Below are 16,298 nucleotides of genomic sequence, written 5' to 3' on the forward strand. Positions count from 1 at the left end.
AAAGAATTAATAAGTATTACATATATTATAGTCCAACTAGTTATATTGTTAATTTTTTTAAAATGTAACATATAAATCATGCAATTTTTCCACTTCCTGTGTGAATAAAGAAATAAATCCATTTTAGAGTTGTTTGATCAAATCCTGCTTTGAAATGAAAACTCTAAGGAAATATAAGAAAATAAAATTAAATATCAAATTCATACAGAAACAGAATTATTTAAATATCTTATACCTATATTGGTTGGTTCTAATGTAATTCAAAATATTGTTACTTAAATTTATATATGAAGTTCTAATTTATTAATTAATATATATATTTTATAAACATATATATAAATACAATTATACACAATCTCTACTTAGACAAGTGTGTATATATATATATATATATATACATGAACTACTAGAAACTATGTAACTACAATTTTACTGCATAAGATTATAAATAAATATTGAGACATTGTATAACATTTTGATACAACATCATAATTACAGTTTTTCCTTAGCCACTCCCTAAACCAAATCTTCTGTCTCTCTCAAATATCTCCAGGAACGCCCTATCTAGGAAAGACATTTTTCTATCCTTCAAAACCTCAGAGAACTGTCTGTCCTTCTGTCCACATTCCATGACGTCACTGTGAGCCGGTCGTCTCACCTGTCTCTGTTCATCAGTTTCGGCCATTTTCCTTTTTAGAGAATCACAGTTCTGACTGAGAATTAACTCATTCTGTGAAGAGATTGATTTTTCAATCATTTTATATGGCTTATAACAGATATGAAATCTCCTGCGTATTTGATAGAGTTCACTATGGGGATGACTCAGTCTAGGAGAGTTTGATATTGGCTTTTGGTAAGATTTTACCTTTCCTGGTTTTATAAAATTAACTTGATTTATTTTCTTTGCACAATTCTCATGTTTTCTAACAGAATCCAGCAACTGCGCACATTTGAATAGGGATTCTTTTTGTGACGCTATAACTCTAGATACTGGATCTAGGAATTTGAATTTTTGTACAAAAGTTTTTATCATATGTTGTACATTTCCATTTTTGATAAGAGCTTTGTACAACCGTTCAAACATGGACATGAATGTATATGTACATTCCTTCCTACCAATCCTTAGTTTCTGCAGATCTTCTATGTTGGGAAAATCCTTTGTGACACAATAAATCAAATATCTTAATCTGTCCGAATCATTTTCCCATCCATTAGGAGAGTCATTTTCACAGGGCATTAAATGTAAACGTCTGGACAATGTCACAGGAATCCATATTTTAAATAATTGATTCCTCTCCTCATTGGATAAATCAAACTTATCAGAGAAGCTCTCAAATGTCTCTGAATTTCTACAGGCATGGATTTTGACATCATATTTTGGCATGATTTTGTATAGTTTCAGCAAATTTTTCCTCATTTTAATTTGGAGTTGAGCCTGGGTAATTCCAGAATTCTCTGATATTTTTAGTGGCTCTTGTACGTCCGTTCCTCCTACGTCACTCACGTCTCCTCCCACATCACCTAATATGTCAGTTTCTCGTATGTCAGTCATGTCTCCTCCCATGTCAGGTTTCTGTATGTCCGTCTCTTGGTCAGACCCAAGGTCACCTTCAGTTACAGATACGTGTCTTACTTCTTGTTCATTTTCCACATTACAGTCAGAATCATTGTCACCATCTGACACTTCTGCACTATTTTTCTGCTTAAAACTTTCAAGTACAAAATTATGAAATACTTGTACAAGATGTAGAATATTCCGCAATTTGTGTTTCTCTCTATTTACCAATTTAGAAGTTAACTGTAAATTCTGCAATTCACATTCTTTGTATAAACTGAGCCACAAAACGTCTATGTCATTTCCTACATTAATTTGAAAATTAATATTACTTTGTTTAGCAAAAGAAGAAATTATATCCATATTTTGCTTACCTTAAGATTCCTTAGCTTTTCTTTATCAGCACGTCCTGTCTTCAGTTCGTCTGATTCTGTTCCTTGTTAGTACCTCTGCTTCCCGATAGTCCTCAGTCTGTAGGCTCCTTTCTGCTTCTCGTGACAAATTAGTGAATTTACTGACACGTGAACAACAGCTGTTCAGCTCGTCAGGACTTCCCCCCCTTGTTCACGGGAAGAAATTCACTTACTTAATTTTAAAAAAACCGAAAAAACAGGGCTGGCTGGCTCACCATTGTAAAATAATACTCTTCTCTGTATTATTTTTTCTACTGAGGACTTCTCAAAGTATCAATATCACGATATTCTTATAAAAAAATGTATCTATTTATTCTTGGATTGTCCATTAAAAAGAATCAGATTGCAGCAGGTACATATAATAATTAGTTATAAAGTAATTGTCCATTTGTCCATAATTAGCTTAATTGTTGAGATTCACCCATCTTTCCTTGGATCCTGGCTGGTAAATCATGTCTTTGTCCAGCACGTGTCCAGGCCTACATGTCAGATACGTCTCAGCATGAAGATTCTTCTTGTGGGGTGGGAAGAGCAAGAGAGAGCCCCCCCTTTCTGTACCATGGGCTTTTATAGCCAGTCGTATGGACACCTGTTCTACATATGGTAGTGAACCAAAAATACACATACAAATAGCGCATGTCAACTAGACACGATGGCTGATGCAATCCTTGTATAGAACTCAAATTTAAGAAAAATGATTATCGATTATTAATTAACATTCCAAATGAATTTCCATAATTAACCATTTAACAGTCTACCAGTTGTGTGTCGCTGACCAATATCATACAAATAGGCCACTGCCTAAAACCATGTTCATCAGACATGATCCGATTTTACTGAGGTAATAATCGTGACATTTTGGGAAGTGTGCCAGATATTACAATCCATTTAAAGTCTGCCAGTTGTGTGTTGTTAAAACCTATTTACACTTGGTCGCTGACCAATAGCATATCTGTGAACAATGTTGTCAGAGTATTACGCCATTTTACAGACTGACAATAAAACATACAAAAGCATAGCTAAAATGGAAGAAATGTTAAGAAACATTCTTTGCAGGGTCATGACTTGTATATAAGGCCAAATAAAAAAAAAATAAAAAAGGTGTTGGACTGTGGAAGAGATTTATGCGACCAGAATGAACACTCATCTCTCTCTGATGATACCACCTAGCAGCACCTGTCCCTATTGTGAATGTATCTAACAGTGGTATCAATAGGGAATAGAATAGATTTGTATTTTTTTTCAACAGGACACAGTATAAAGCAATAATACCTGGCTGGATCGATATAATATACTATCCATACTGCGATACCTCACCCGTAAATGAATTTCATATAAGACAGGTAATATTCTAGAATATAGAATCTATTTGAATTGTCCTTCCCATTATTGAGTGGATCTCCCTATACTGTTATTGCGTATGCTGCAATTTCAAGAGCCGACAAAAATAAGAACACAGTCGAATACACATTTGAATATATATGAAAATATATATAAATATAAAAAATACAGCAGGATCTTAAGCAAAAAAAGAAAACAGACGTGCCAATGTAATTTCTTAACCCTTGCAAGCTTTAACACAATGTTCACAAGTTATAGACAGCAGCCATGGTCTGTTTCCTAGACAACGAGCAAACACCTTCATGTTGATAGAGGCCACCATCTCCTTAGCTTGCTGGTACTTTTCTGTGGGAATGAGCTTGTCTCCAACCAGCTAGGAATATCCAGTGAATGGCATGCCATGGTTAGGTATTAGCACCCAGTACCAGAAGCAAAGCCATCCACAATTTCCATATCTCAGGAATTTTATTTGGTAGACTGTCTGCCCAAACATTAGCTTGTCACAAAGAAACTGAAGACACTGAGTGGCAGTAGGTGCAAGTTTTGCCAGCATGACCTGTTTGTTAGATATCAGAGGGAGAACAGAGTTGGGCTTCGACAAGGTGCCAGATTGCTGTCAAGTCATAGATTGCTCGAGTCAGTCCACGGTAAAAAAGTAACCATAGAGTGTCCAGGAACCTTCACACAGACTTTTCTTAGCCAGGGTTGCTTCTTGATGAGATTTGTATTTCACCACAGCCATATTCTTGAGGTCGGTGAAAGGACTGGCATAGAGGGAAACCGTATCTACTCCGGCTGTCATCTCTCCCAGGAAGTCCTCTAATGCAGCTTGTTCTATAAGCAATAGCAGCCCGTCCAACATTAGCTCACACTACTTGGTGCTTCAACAAACAAAGTTCTTTACATGTTGAATTTTATGACCACAGAGTTGGGCAATGGCCTGATCTGCAATGCGTTTGGAGAAATAACGTGCATAAGCAAAGCCATGGTTTAGGCCGCTGAAGGTCATCATTAAGCGAAAATCATACAGCTTTCCCACAGACTGAAAGAGAGGTATCAGTGCATCTTCATATATCTCCTGAGGAATATTGCCAATAAAAATGTTAGAACCATGTGGAGAAGCTTCTCCAACCCAACCTGGAGGGGGGCCACCATACTTCCTTTGTCCATTCTCTTACACAAGTGATACATTAGAGCTGAACCACTCAATGAGTCCAGCTTTATTATTCCTGTTCACAGACTTGAGTCATATCTGAGGCTGCACTGGCTGCTCCCTTCTGCTCCTTGGCTCCTCTCCTGCAGTGTCTGTGTCTCTTTGGATAAAGCCATGCTACCAAGCTGATGGTCTGCAGAGAGTCTGATCTTTGATTTTCCTTGTAAAGTCTTTCAATTCTCTGTCTCTAATCTCCTGCTACAGAGGCATATGTTCCTTAAATAGTTCAATTGTCCATTGAAATACACATTCACAGGTTAAGGATTAGAGAGGGTAACTTAGGAGGATGAGAAGACAGTCATCCTCTTGTTGGGACACGTACTTGTGTAAGGCGGGGACGGCACACCGGGAAAAATAGTGGTGGCTGGGGACCGAATACTGAGGGACAGCCACCACCATGAGGTTGCAGAAAGCTTCCGCCTCCACAAGCCTAAAAGGCAAAATTTCTAGTGCAAGCAGTCGAGAAATGTGGCAGTTTACTATTGTCCTGTGGGTGGCTGTGTAGCGCCCCTGAGGGTTCAGTCGCCACAGGGGTACTGCACCTCAGAATGAGGTGTGGTATCTCCTCTCCCAGGTAAGGATGGAGTACTACACAGGACCCCAACCACACACTCAACACTACACCACTCCAGTTCTGAAGGGGGCTTAAAGCACCATAGTGCTGCCCCGGGCCTGAATGGAGGAGTAGAGGGAACCAAAGTGAGGGGGAACCACATAGTGAGTGAGGGTAGAGGAAGCATTTACCTAAGCACTTTACTAGAATTCTATATAACTGGAGGCCATTTTAATAACAAGGTCTTTGGTCGTGGGTCTTTGGGACGGCAAGTCAGCACAAGGCTGCAGCCGGCTGAGGGTCCACAGTCCCCGGTCTCAGGCCTCGAGACGGGGAGCGGGGCAGTTATAACCCGCTCTGTCCCCGGTCAGGGTCCAAGCAAGAAGGCCCAGGAAGGGAGCAGATGAGATAGGCTCCACAGGCGAAAGGATCTCAGGGGGTGCGGACGGAGCGGAGTCGCCACCTGCATACCTTATTCTGGCCTAGCCAGAGGGACCCTGCCGCAAGAGGGAGTACCCGATTATCTGACTTTGCACTTCACGTCTCTGTCGGAAAAGTCCGGAGGCTTATGTGGATCCCGGGGGGATATGGACGGAGCGGAGTCGCCACCTGTATGCCCTAATCTGCGTTTATCCAGAGGGACCCGGCCTTACGCCACGTTCTCACCACAAGTCACTAAAAAGGGCACCCAGCCGGTCCGGGAACTACACGTTACCCACAAGGGACATCGCAGTACCTGTACGGGACTCAGTGGGGGAAGTTGAGCAAGAGAGGAATACACTAGAGCGGGGTCCTGACAAGTGCTCCTGAACTAGCTGGAGAGTGCTGAACCCCACCCTGGTGGCCGCAGCTTGCCGTGTGACAGCAGAGAGAAGCTCTGAGCTGACTAAACAACAAAGTGAGTAAAGACTTGGATGACTTCAACTACCGCCTCTGTCTGTTCTTTCCTCCGCGACTCTACACCCTCTCTACACTGCCCTGAGGCCCCGCTCCACCTGTGGGGAGTCGTACCAACTAAGCTGCCTAAACACCGGCCTCAGAGGACTGTCGCATCGCTGGTGATCCTCACCAGACACCACAGGTGGCGTCACAAACATCCCTATCCCATACAACTTCCCCCCTTCTTTTAAGAGTGACCCCAGGGTATGGGCCCGGGAGCCGACCACCGTGACATCCCCCAAGATCAAGCAACAACAAGGTCCGGGTGCCGAGTTGTCCCCATCCCCTGGGTGCGTCAGCTGCTGAAATATTTGGGCATCACTAAATGCGATCTCCTGTTGCCCCGGTTGAAGCGGACTAAGCGAGAGGCCAGAATCTACAAATGGAAAGATGAACAAAACAGCTCTTCAGAGTGTCCAAGTGTGGGATCAGTTATCTCCGGGCACTCGGCATGGTGGGAGGAAGGAGGATCAAGGTGAGGAATATGCCGACTCCAAGTAAAAAAAACAATCTCCCGGATCTGCACATTCCTCAAACAAGAATCTGCAAAAACAATTGTGCATGCCCCCATGATCTCCCGCCTCGACCACTGCAACCTCCTGCTCTGTGGCCTCCATTCTAATACGCTCGCACCCCTCCAATCTATCCTAAACTCTGCTGCCCGACTAATCCACCTGTCCCCCTGCTATTCCACGACCTCTCCGCTATGTCAATCCTTTCACTGGCACCCCATTGCCCAGAGACTCCAGTTCAAAACCCTAACAAAGCCATCCACAACCTGTCTCTTCATACATCTGTGACCTAGCCTCCCGGTACTTGCCTGCACGCAACCTCCGATCTTCACAAGATCTTCTTCTCTACTTCCCTCTTAACTCCTCTTCCCACAATCGCATACAAAATTTCTCCCATGCATTCCCCCTACTCTGGCACTCTCTACCCCAACATATCAGTCTCTCGCCAACCTGGTAACCTTCAAAAGGAACCCGAAGACCTACCTCTTCCGACAAACCTACAACCTGCAGTAACCACCACCCCACCATACCGCTGCATGACCAGCTCTACTCTCACCTACTGTATCCTCACCCATCGCTTGTAGACTGTGAGCCCTCGCCGGCAGGGTTCTCTCTCCTCCTGTACCATTCGCCGTCACGGTTTTGTTCAAGATTATTGTAATTGTTTTTTCTTTGTATACCCCTTTTTCACATGGAAAGTGCCATGGAATGAATGGCGCTATATTAATAATAATGTGGTCCTGACTCATGGCTACTGAGACTGGACCGTGTGGAAGACCGGGTGGTGGTTGCAAACTGATTGGAAGCATTATCTATTTATCTGCTATTCAACCAACAACCTTTTCACACTGGTCTGGCTTCAACAGTGGTATTCCGCGGCCCCTAGAATGTGGGACCGGAAGCTAGGTCAATATGATGTGGGTGTCTGTTGTGCTCCCTCAGCAGGCACAGTTTCATCTTGCCCACTGCCTTGGCATCTGAGTGCACCATCACCATTACGTCCACTTCCGCGTTTTTTGCCACACACCTTACCCATTTTAATTGGAGTTTAATATTTGTCACATTGCCAAAAATGTTGTATTATTTACGCAGTAATATAGGATCACGTCTGATGACCACGGTTTAAGGCAGTTACTTGCTTCCAGGGGTGTTCCCCATGCTGTTCTCAAGTCATTTCACCACTTTATGGATGTTTCTGATTTTGTCTCACACACCACATGACCAGATAAAGTAGTAAAATGTTAAAATTGCATTAACCGGTGAATGTATTTTTCACAAACGCTATGTGTGAACATAGGCCAAGATGTGGAGGGCATTTTTGGTTTTGGTTATTTATTTTGCTTTATATACAAGTTATTACCCTAAAAAAAATGTTCCTTTCCAGGAAAATCCGTTTTGGCTTAGCTTTTGAATGTTTTATTGTGAGCCAGTAAAAGTGGCGTAATACTCAGACAACATTGTTCAGAGCAGTGACCTGGGAGTCAGAGATGCTTCCAGGGGGTCTTTCCCATACTGTTCCCATGTCATTTGAGCACTGTTCCCATCGCTTTGGCCAATTTTTAGGCCCCCTCCTGACCTCCGAGTGGTGGGGGGGTGCCGCAGGAAAAATGTTTAAGTTTCCCATTGACTTACATTGGGTTCGTTGCTCGGGTCGAGCCCCTGAGCATTACGATTTGCTCTACATGAGCACCTGAGAAGTTTGGTGCTCCCTCATCACTAGTGTCAACCTAATTGTTCAAAATCTCCCTTATAACATACGGAAGAAGTGGGTCACACGTGGTTCCCATTATAAACCGATTCATAATGTACCGCCTTCTCCCTTCGCTGTGTTTTTAGACTTTGTCACTCAACAGGCGAAGATTAGAAATTACCCCAGTTTTGACTTCACTCTGTCGTGTTCCACTGCCCCTTGTAAAATACCAGTGGTTGTCCACAAAACTAATGTTTCCTCCACAGGTATTCCTTATGGAGTGAACAATCCTTCTCAAGAAGAGACCAAACTCAAGGATCTCAGCAAATCGTGTCCCCTATATACAAAACCTCTCTGAAGACTCTGCATTTTAGCTGAGAATGAGAAGTTTCTAGAAGACTGCAAGGATTTCCTCAAAGAAAATATCATCTGCTTCAGATGCTGTGCTACATCACACTTCGCCAGGAACTGTAAAGCCAGTGTGAAATGCGCAGAATGTGGTAGCATAGAATATAACAATGTCACACCCTGGACCATCCTTATGGGCATCATCACAAACTGAGGAAGGTGACGGAAAGCAGATGGACACTGACGACTTGTAGGAGGAAAGTCTTGCTACGTTCTGCCTTGTCAGAGTCTGGCAGGCCACCAGGAAAAAGCTATCAAGACATACGCAATCCTATATTATCAAAGCAACAGGACTTTAGCCAAGTCCTTCTTCTTCGACACCTTTAACATTTCAGGTCCCAGTTCTCCCTACTCCTTGAAGACATGTGCGGGTACTGTTGAGACGACAGGGAGGAAAGCGACCGGCTTTGGAGTGGAGTCTATAGATTGTCAGACCAGCTTACCCCTGCTGACCGTATTGGAGTGCAATCAGTTTACTGACAACAGGTTCAAAATATCTACACTGGAGGTAGTTGTACATCACCCCCATTTGAAGTGTATAACTCACCTGATACCAGAACTTAACCCAGATGCTCTGATAGTCTTACTCCTCGGAAAAGACATATTACGAGTCCATAAGGCTAAAGGACAGATCAAGCGGCCTCCAGAATGCTCCGTATGCCCAGAGACTTGACCTAGGATGGGTCATTATAGGAGGCGTCTGTCTAGGAGGAACACACAAGCTGACATCATTCAACAGTATACTCACTAGTACACTTTATAATGGATGTCCATCTCTCTTACAGCCATGTTTGAGTAGTTCCCTGGTAAAAGAATTGCCACAGTGATCCTCTGCCTTGTTCTTTCATATATCCTTCCTCTTAATACCACGCTTTGGATGGTGAGCAGGATCACATAGGGGCCACAGTCTTACACAGGACAAGAGAAGACAACAGGGTCGCAATGTCCATAGAAGATAGACTGTTCGAGGACATCATGGATTAAGAAATTGTCAAGTCAAAAAGTTGGGTCACATCTTTACCATTTAAACCCAAGATATGACACTTGCCCAATAACAGAGAACCAGTCTATAGTCTATTTGTTGCCCACAAACATTAACTTCAGCAGGCACCAGATGACGATGAAGAAATCCGCCCTTGGGTATCCGTACGGTGACTTCGGGCCACCACATCAAATTTCATCATTTCAGCAGGTTCTCAACCTTGAAGGCACTCGTTCATGACATTGCCTGTTTAACTCATTTATCTCAGTCTTGCAAGTCGACATTACTCATGAGTCAGAAACTCTGCCAAGGTTTGCATCACTGCAAACATGCTTTTACCATTTCCAGCCTAGAGAGAGCCAAGAACATGATACAGTAATCAGGGCCGCCATCAGGGCATTACTGACCTTAATGCTTTATGGGGCCCCTCTTGTGCTTCTGTTCACGGGGCCCCATGCTGTGATAAAGTGCCTTAGGCTTTGCACATCTTGGTGCCGGATTCCTTACCGGAGCTGCGCAGCTGCAGCAGCTCCTTCATACTCCTTCTGACTTCTGGGCATGTGACAGCGCGTACGTGCCATCACCTGACCAGAAGTCAGGAGAACCCGACGGCGGCGTGTATCTCCTCGTTGCAGCAGGAGCGCCAGGATGCTGCAGGGATCGTATGAGGGGTAAATATGACAATTTTATTTTTTTAAATAGAATTAAATGGGAGTGGGGGGAGGATGAGCTGCACATGGGGAATTGGGGGAGGATGAGCTGCACATGGGGAATTGTGAGTGGGGGGAGGTTGAGCTGCACATGGGGAATTAGGAGTGGAGGGAGGATGAGCTGCACATGATGGGGAATTGGGAGTAGGGAGAGGATGAGCTGCACATGGGGAATTGAGAGTGGAGGGGTGAGCTGCACATGGGGAATTGGGAGTGGGGGAGGGGAGATGAGCTGCACATGGGGAATTGGGAGTGTGGGAGGATGAGCTGCACATGATGGGGAATTGGGAGTAGGGGGAGGATGAGCTGCACATGGGGAATTGGGAGTGGGGGAGGATGAGTGCATGGTGGATTATGAGTGGTGCGTGGGAAGAGTGCATGGTGAATTGGAGGTGGGAAGAGCTGCACATGATGGGGGAGTGGGGAGAGCACATGATTAATTGGGAGCGGGGGGGAGGATGAGCTGCACATTGGGAGTGGGGGGGGGAGATGAGCTGCACATGGGGAATTGGGAGTGGGGGGTGAGCTGCACATGGGGAATTGGGAGTGGGGGGTGAGCTGCACATGGGGAATTGGGAGTGGGTGGGGGGTGAGCTGCACATGGGGAATTGGGAGTGGGTGGGGGGTGAGCTGCACATGGGGAATTGGGAGTGGGGGGGTGAGCTGCACATGGGGAATTGGGATTGAGGGGGAGAATGAGCTGCACATGGGGAATTGGGAGTGTGGGGGAGGATGAGCTGCACATGGGGAATTAGTAGTGGGGGGGTGAGCTGCACATGCGGAACTGGGAGTGGGGGGAGGATGAGCTGCACATGGGGAATTGGGAGTGGGGGGAGGATGAGCGCATGGTGGATTATGAGTGGTGCGTGGGAAGAGTGCATGGTGAATTGGGGTGGGAAGAGCTGCACATGATGGGGGAGTGGGGAGAGCACATGATGAATTGGGAGTGGGGGGTGGGTAGAGCAAATGGTGAATGGGGGAGAGTAAATGATGATCAATAGAGGGTGGTGGTGGTGAGAGCACAGACATGACATAATGAATTGGGGCAGAGGATGCATGTAAATATAATGAATCGGTTGCAGAAGGAGGTACAGAGTGGGGGGCATTGCAGATGCAGGAGTATGACTGATAACAAATGGGGGGAAAGAGTACAGGTTCTAATTAATTTATATATTTATTAGATGGGGAAAGTGGCTATTTACAATCAGTGGGGGTATCGTAGATTACAATTCATATTTGGAATAGTGGGTTGCATAATGACTAATTATATGTTAATGGTGGGTGCATATCTGTATTCAGCTGTTGTAATGTAGAAGTTGGGGAATGTGCTCTAGATAACTGTGTGTTATTTTATGCAGTGACAAGTCCTGGCTAGTGTTGAGCATTCCGATACTGAAATATCGGGTATCGGCCGATATTTGCGGTATCGGAATTCCGATACTTAATTCGGATACTTTTACAATATCGAATACCGGAATCGGAAGTTCCCATAATGCCTGCGCTCTGCAGTGTCTGTGAAGGATGACAAGTTGGATGGCAGCGCTCAGCTGCGATCCAGCCTGTCATCAGAATGCCATCCCAGCGGGGGAGAATTCTCCTGATTGTTTAAAAGCCGGCGCGCGGTAAAAAGCCGCCGGCTTTTAAACAATCACACAGCCCCATACTGCTTCCCCGCAGCCTCCCACCCCGATCCTCCGCTCCCCTCGCCACCTCCAATCCCAATCGTAAATTAGGACCGGGCGGGGAGCGCAGCACCAAGGAGCGAAGGACCCGGGCGGGGAAGCCGGCAGTGAAAAGACTTCACCGCCGGCTTTCCCGTTCTGTGCTGCGCTTTCCCGCCGGTTATTTCAAATGAACAGCTGAGGTATCAGGTGATGCCGATCAGCTGTTCATTTGAAGTAGCCGCGGTGCCCTCAGAGGGTTCATGTGAGTTCATGTTTGACTGCATGAACTCACATGAACTTTCCCACGGCCGCACAGGTCAGCCTCACCTCCCAGACCATCAGACCGGTCATGATTAGTGTGTGTGCGGGTGTCTGTGCGTGTGTGTGCGGGTGTCTGTGCGTGTGTGTGCGGGGTGTCTGTGCCTGTGCGTGCAGGCAGACATAGGCCGATGTGACACTACTACTCCCATCGGCCTATGTCTGTCCCCCGTCCACTCGTGCCAGCAGGATCAGCTCGATGGGAGCAGTAGTTCCCATCAGCCTGATCCTGCTATTTAAATTGCCCTACTGTGCCCCAATAAATTTTAAATACATGTCATTGGTGGCCAGTGGTTACCTACAATAAATTAGTTCATACATTACCTGTCCCCGCCGATCGCCACCTAAAATAAAGTAAAAAATAAAAAACTACACCTATACTCACCTAGACACCTAATTCCCCGAAGCCACCGATCTCCTGTAATAAAATATAAAATAATAAACCACAACCTTATCCTTACCCCTCCGTAGTAGTCCACGAGTGTCCCACGAAGATCTCCAGTTCAGAGCAGCCACATAGAATGTGACCGCTCTGAACCGCCGCCGCCGCTAGAATGACGGGGCCGTAAGGGCTCACCGGAGTTAAGGCAGCGCTGCTCCGGTTAGCTCCTTTACGGCCCTGCTGTATCGTGAGAAATTCCCACGGTACAGCAGTGCCGTAAAGGAGGTCTCCGGAGCTGCGCTGCCTGAATGCACTCCGGTGACCTCAGTCAGTGGCTCCCGCTGCCGGGAGCGGACGTGTTCCCGGCAGTGTGAGCTTACAGCAGCCATGCACAGCTGTCACCATCTCCAGATGTGACAGCTGTGCATGGGAGATCAGCGCAGGAACGTGGACAGGTAACTATTATTTTTAGTAAACTAAGAATTAAATAAAATGGTGTGTTTTATTTCAAATAAATTATTTTTTTCTGGGTGTAGTGTCTTTTTTCTTTTTAACACTTTGTAGGCTAGTAATGGGGGTGTCTTATAGACACCCATCATTACTAACCTGGGCTTCATGGCAGCTGGCGCTGACATGAACCCCACCACTATTACGCCCTGCCACCGCACCAGGGCAGCGTGGAAGAGCGAGGCTAAGTGCCAGAATTGGCGCATCCTATGGATGCGCCATTTCTGGGGCGGCTGACGGCTGGTGTTTCTAGCCTGGGAGGGGGCCAATATTCATGGCACCCTTCCTGGGCTATTAATATCAGCCCCCAGCTGTCTGCCTAGCCTTTGCTAGCTATTAAAATAGGGGGGACCCCACGTCATTTTTTGGGGGGGGGTCCCCCATTTTAATAGCTAGTAAAGGCTAGGTATTCAGCTGGGGGCTGATATTAGTAGCCTGGGAAGCTCCGTGGGTTTTACCCCCTTCCCAGGCTTCAAACATCTGCCCCAGCCGTCTGCTTAACCTCCGCTGGAGACTAAAATTATGGGGGATCCCACGCCATTTTTTTTTAAAATAAATCCTTTATTTTAACACTAAATGACATTTGAGGAGTTAATAAAGATGCAGTCCCTAAATTATTATTTTTTTTTTAATTAATTTTTCCCAAAACTTTTGACGTGGGCTTCGCCATATTTTTGTATGCCAGCCAGGTACAGCATCCAGCTTCTATGAACGCAAAATTTTCCGGGGCGGCTGCGGACTGCAATTTTCAGCGGGGGGGGCAGAAAGCTTGGGCCTCCCTGCGCTGCAGATTCCATCCCCCAGCTGCCTAGTTGTACCTGGCTGGACACAAAAATAGGGAGAAGCTCCACGTTTTTTTTTTTTTAATTATTTCATGAAATTCATGGAATAATTAAGAAAAAAAGGGCTTCCCTATATTGTTGTGTCCGGCTAGGTACAAATAGGCAGCTGGTGGTTGGGGGCAGCCCGTTCCTGCCTGCTGTACCTGGCTGGACACAAATATAGTGCAAAGCCCCACGTCAATTTTTTTTTAATTATTTCTGGAAATTCATGAAATAATTAAAAAAAATTTATGTGGGGCTTCGCCCTATATTTGTGTCCAGTCAGGTACAGCAGGCAGGAACGGGCTGCCCCCAACCACCAGCTGCCTATTTGTACCTAGCCGGACACAACAATATAGGGAAGCCCTTTTTTTCTTAATTATTCCATGAATTTCATGAAATAATAAAAAAAAAAAATACGTGGGGCTTCGCCCTATTTTTGTGTCCAGCCAGGTACAACTAGGCAGCTGGGGGCTGGAATCCGCAGCGCAGGGAGGCCCAAGCTTTCTGGGCCCCACCCGCTGCAAATTGCAGTCCGCAGCCTCCCCGGAAAATGGCGCGTTCATAGAAGCGCCATCTTCTGGCGCTGTACCCAACTCATCCAGGGCCCTGGTGCGGTGGCTCACTGGGTAATAAAGGGGTTAAGGCCAGCTTGGCATTATCAGCTGGCCCTAAGCCCGAAATTCATGGGGTCACGCCAATATTAGACATGACCGCCATGAATTTCTAGTAAAGTATTTAAAAAAAACACAAACACCCAGAATAAAGTCCTTTAATTGAAATAAACACACAATTCTTTATTGTTCTAAATTAAACCATACTTACAGTGACGCCCATTCCAGCTGAAGCCAACGATCTCCTGCAATAAAAGTAAAATAATAAAGCAACCTCATCCTTACCTTTCCATGGTTCCCACGACAGCTTCAGCTCTGCTACATCGAGATGACAGGCTGGACCGCAGCAGAACGCTGCCATCCAGCCTGTCATCCCGCGGACACTGAGAAGCGCAGGCATGCTTGCGCTCCTCAGTGTCTGGCTGTGACAGCATAAAGATGAGCCGAGGTCATGTCCAATGAACTCAGCTCACCTCATGCACGTCACTGACAGCGTGGGAAAATTCTCACGCTGAAGCGCTGAGTGCAGGAGAATTTTCCCACGCTGTCAGTGACGTGCATGAGGTGAGCTGAGTTCATTGGACATGACCTCGGCTCATCTGGATGCCGTCACAGCCAGACACTGAGGAGCGCAAGCAAGCCTGCGCTTCTCAGTGTCTGCGGGATGACAGGCTGGATGGCAGCGTTCTGCTGCGGTCCAGCCTGTCATCTCGATGTAGCAGAGCTGAAGCTGTCATGGGAACCATGGAAAGGTAAGGATGAGGTTGCTTTATTATTTTTCTTTTATTGCAGGAGATCGTTGGCTTCAGCTGGAATGGGCGTGACTGTAAGTATGGTTTAATTTAGAACAATAAAGAATTGTGTGTTTATTTCAATTAAAGGACTTTATTCTGGGTGTTTGTGTTTTTCTTTAACTTTGACTATGGGGTTAGTAATGGGGGTGTCTTATAGACGCCTCTCCATTACTAACCTGGGCTTGATGTCAGCTGGCATTATAAGCTGACATGAACCCCAGCCCTATTACCCCACTGCCACCGCTACAGGGCAGTGGGAAGAGCGAGGCTAAGTGCCAGAATTGGCGCATCCTATGGATGCGCCATTTCTGGGGCGTCTGACGGCTGGTATTTCTAGCCTGGGAGGGGGCCAATATTCATGGCACCCTTCCTGGGCTATTAAAATCAGCCCCCAGCTGTCTGCCTAGCCTTTGCTAGCTATTAAATTAGGGGGGACCCCACGTTATTTTTTTTGGGGGGTTCCCCCATTTTAATAGCTAGTAAAGGCTAGGTATTCAGCTGGGGGCTCATATTAGTAGCCTGGGAAGCTCCGTGGGTATTACCCCCTTCCCAGGCTTCAAACATTTGCCCCAGCTGTCTGCTTAACCTCCGCTAGAGCCTAAAATTAAGGGGAACCCCACGCCAATTTTTTTAAAAATAAATCCTTTATTTTAACACTAAATGACAAGTACAGTAATCAACACTGTCACTGTACTTCATATATATGTGACTGACATGTTTCTATCTATCTAATCTATGTGTGATTCTCTATTCTTTCTATTCTAAATTGTCGGGTACAGATGCTGAATTGCCGGCCGGCTTTCTTAAAGAGACGGTGCACGAAAACACTAATATTTTTTTAAATAAATCCTTTACACTAAATGACAAGTTCTGTAAGCAACA

General features: G+C 45.5%; 1 protein-coding gene and 1 pseudogene across 1 annotated transcript in view; one reads left to right on the forward strand and one right to left on the reverse strand.

Annotated features, from left to right (window-relative positions):
- Window positions 1-16,298, forward strand: part of PGBD5 (piggyBac transposable element derived 5) — a 671,274-nt gene that overhangs the window by 136,783 nt on the left and 518,193 nt on the right. The gene's annotated exons all lie outside the window — the stretch shown is intronic.
- On the reverse strand, window positions 3,527-9,413 carry LOC141176300 (dead end protein homolog 1-like; annotated as a pseudogene).

This window comes from Phyllobates terribilis, unplaced genomic scaffold (genome assembly GCF_046119375.1).
Source record: "Phyllobates terribilis strain yellow unplaced genomic scaffold, ASM4611937v1 Scaffold_24__1_contigs__length_18792416, whole genome shotgun sequence".
NCBI classification, from domain to species: Eukaryota; Metazoa; Chordata; class Amphibia; order Anura; family Dendrobatidae; genus Phyllobates; species Phyllobates terribilis.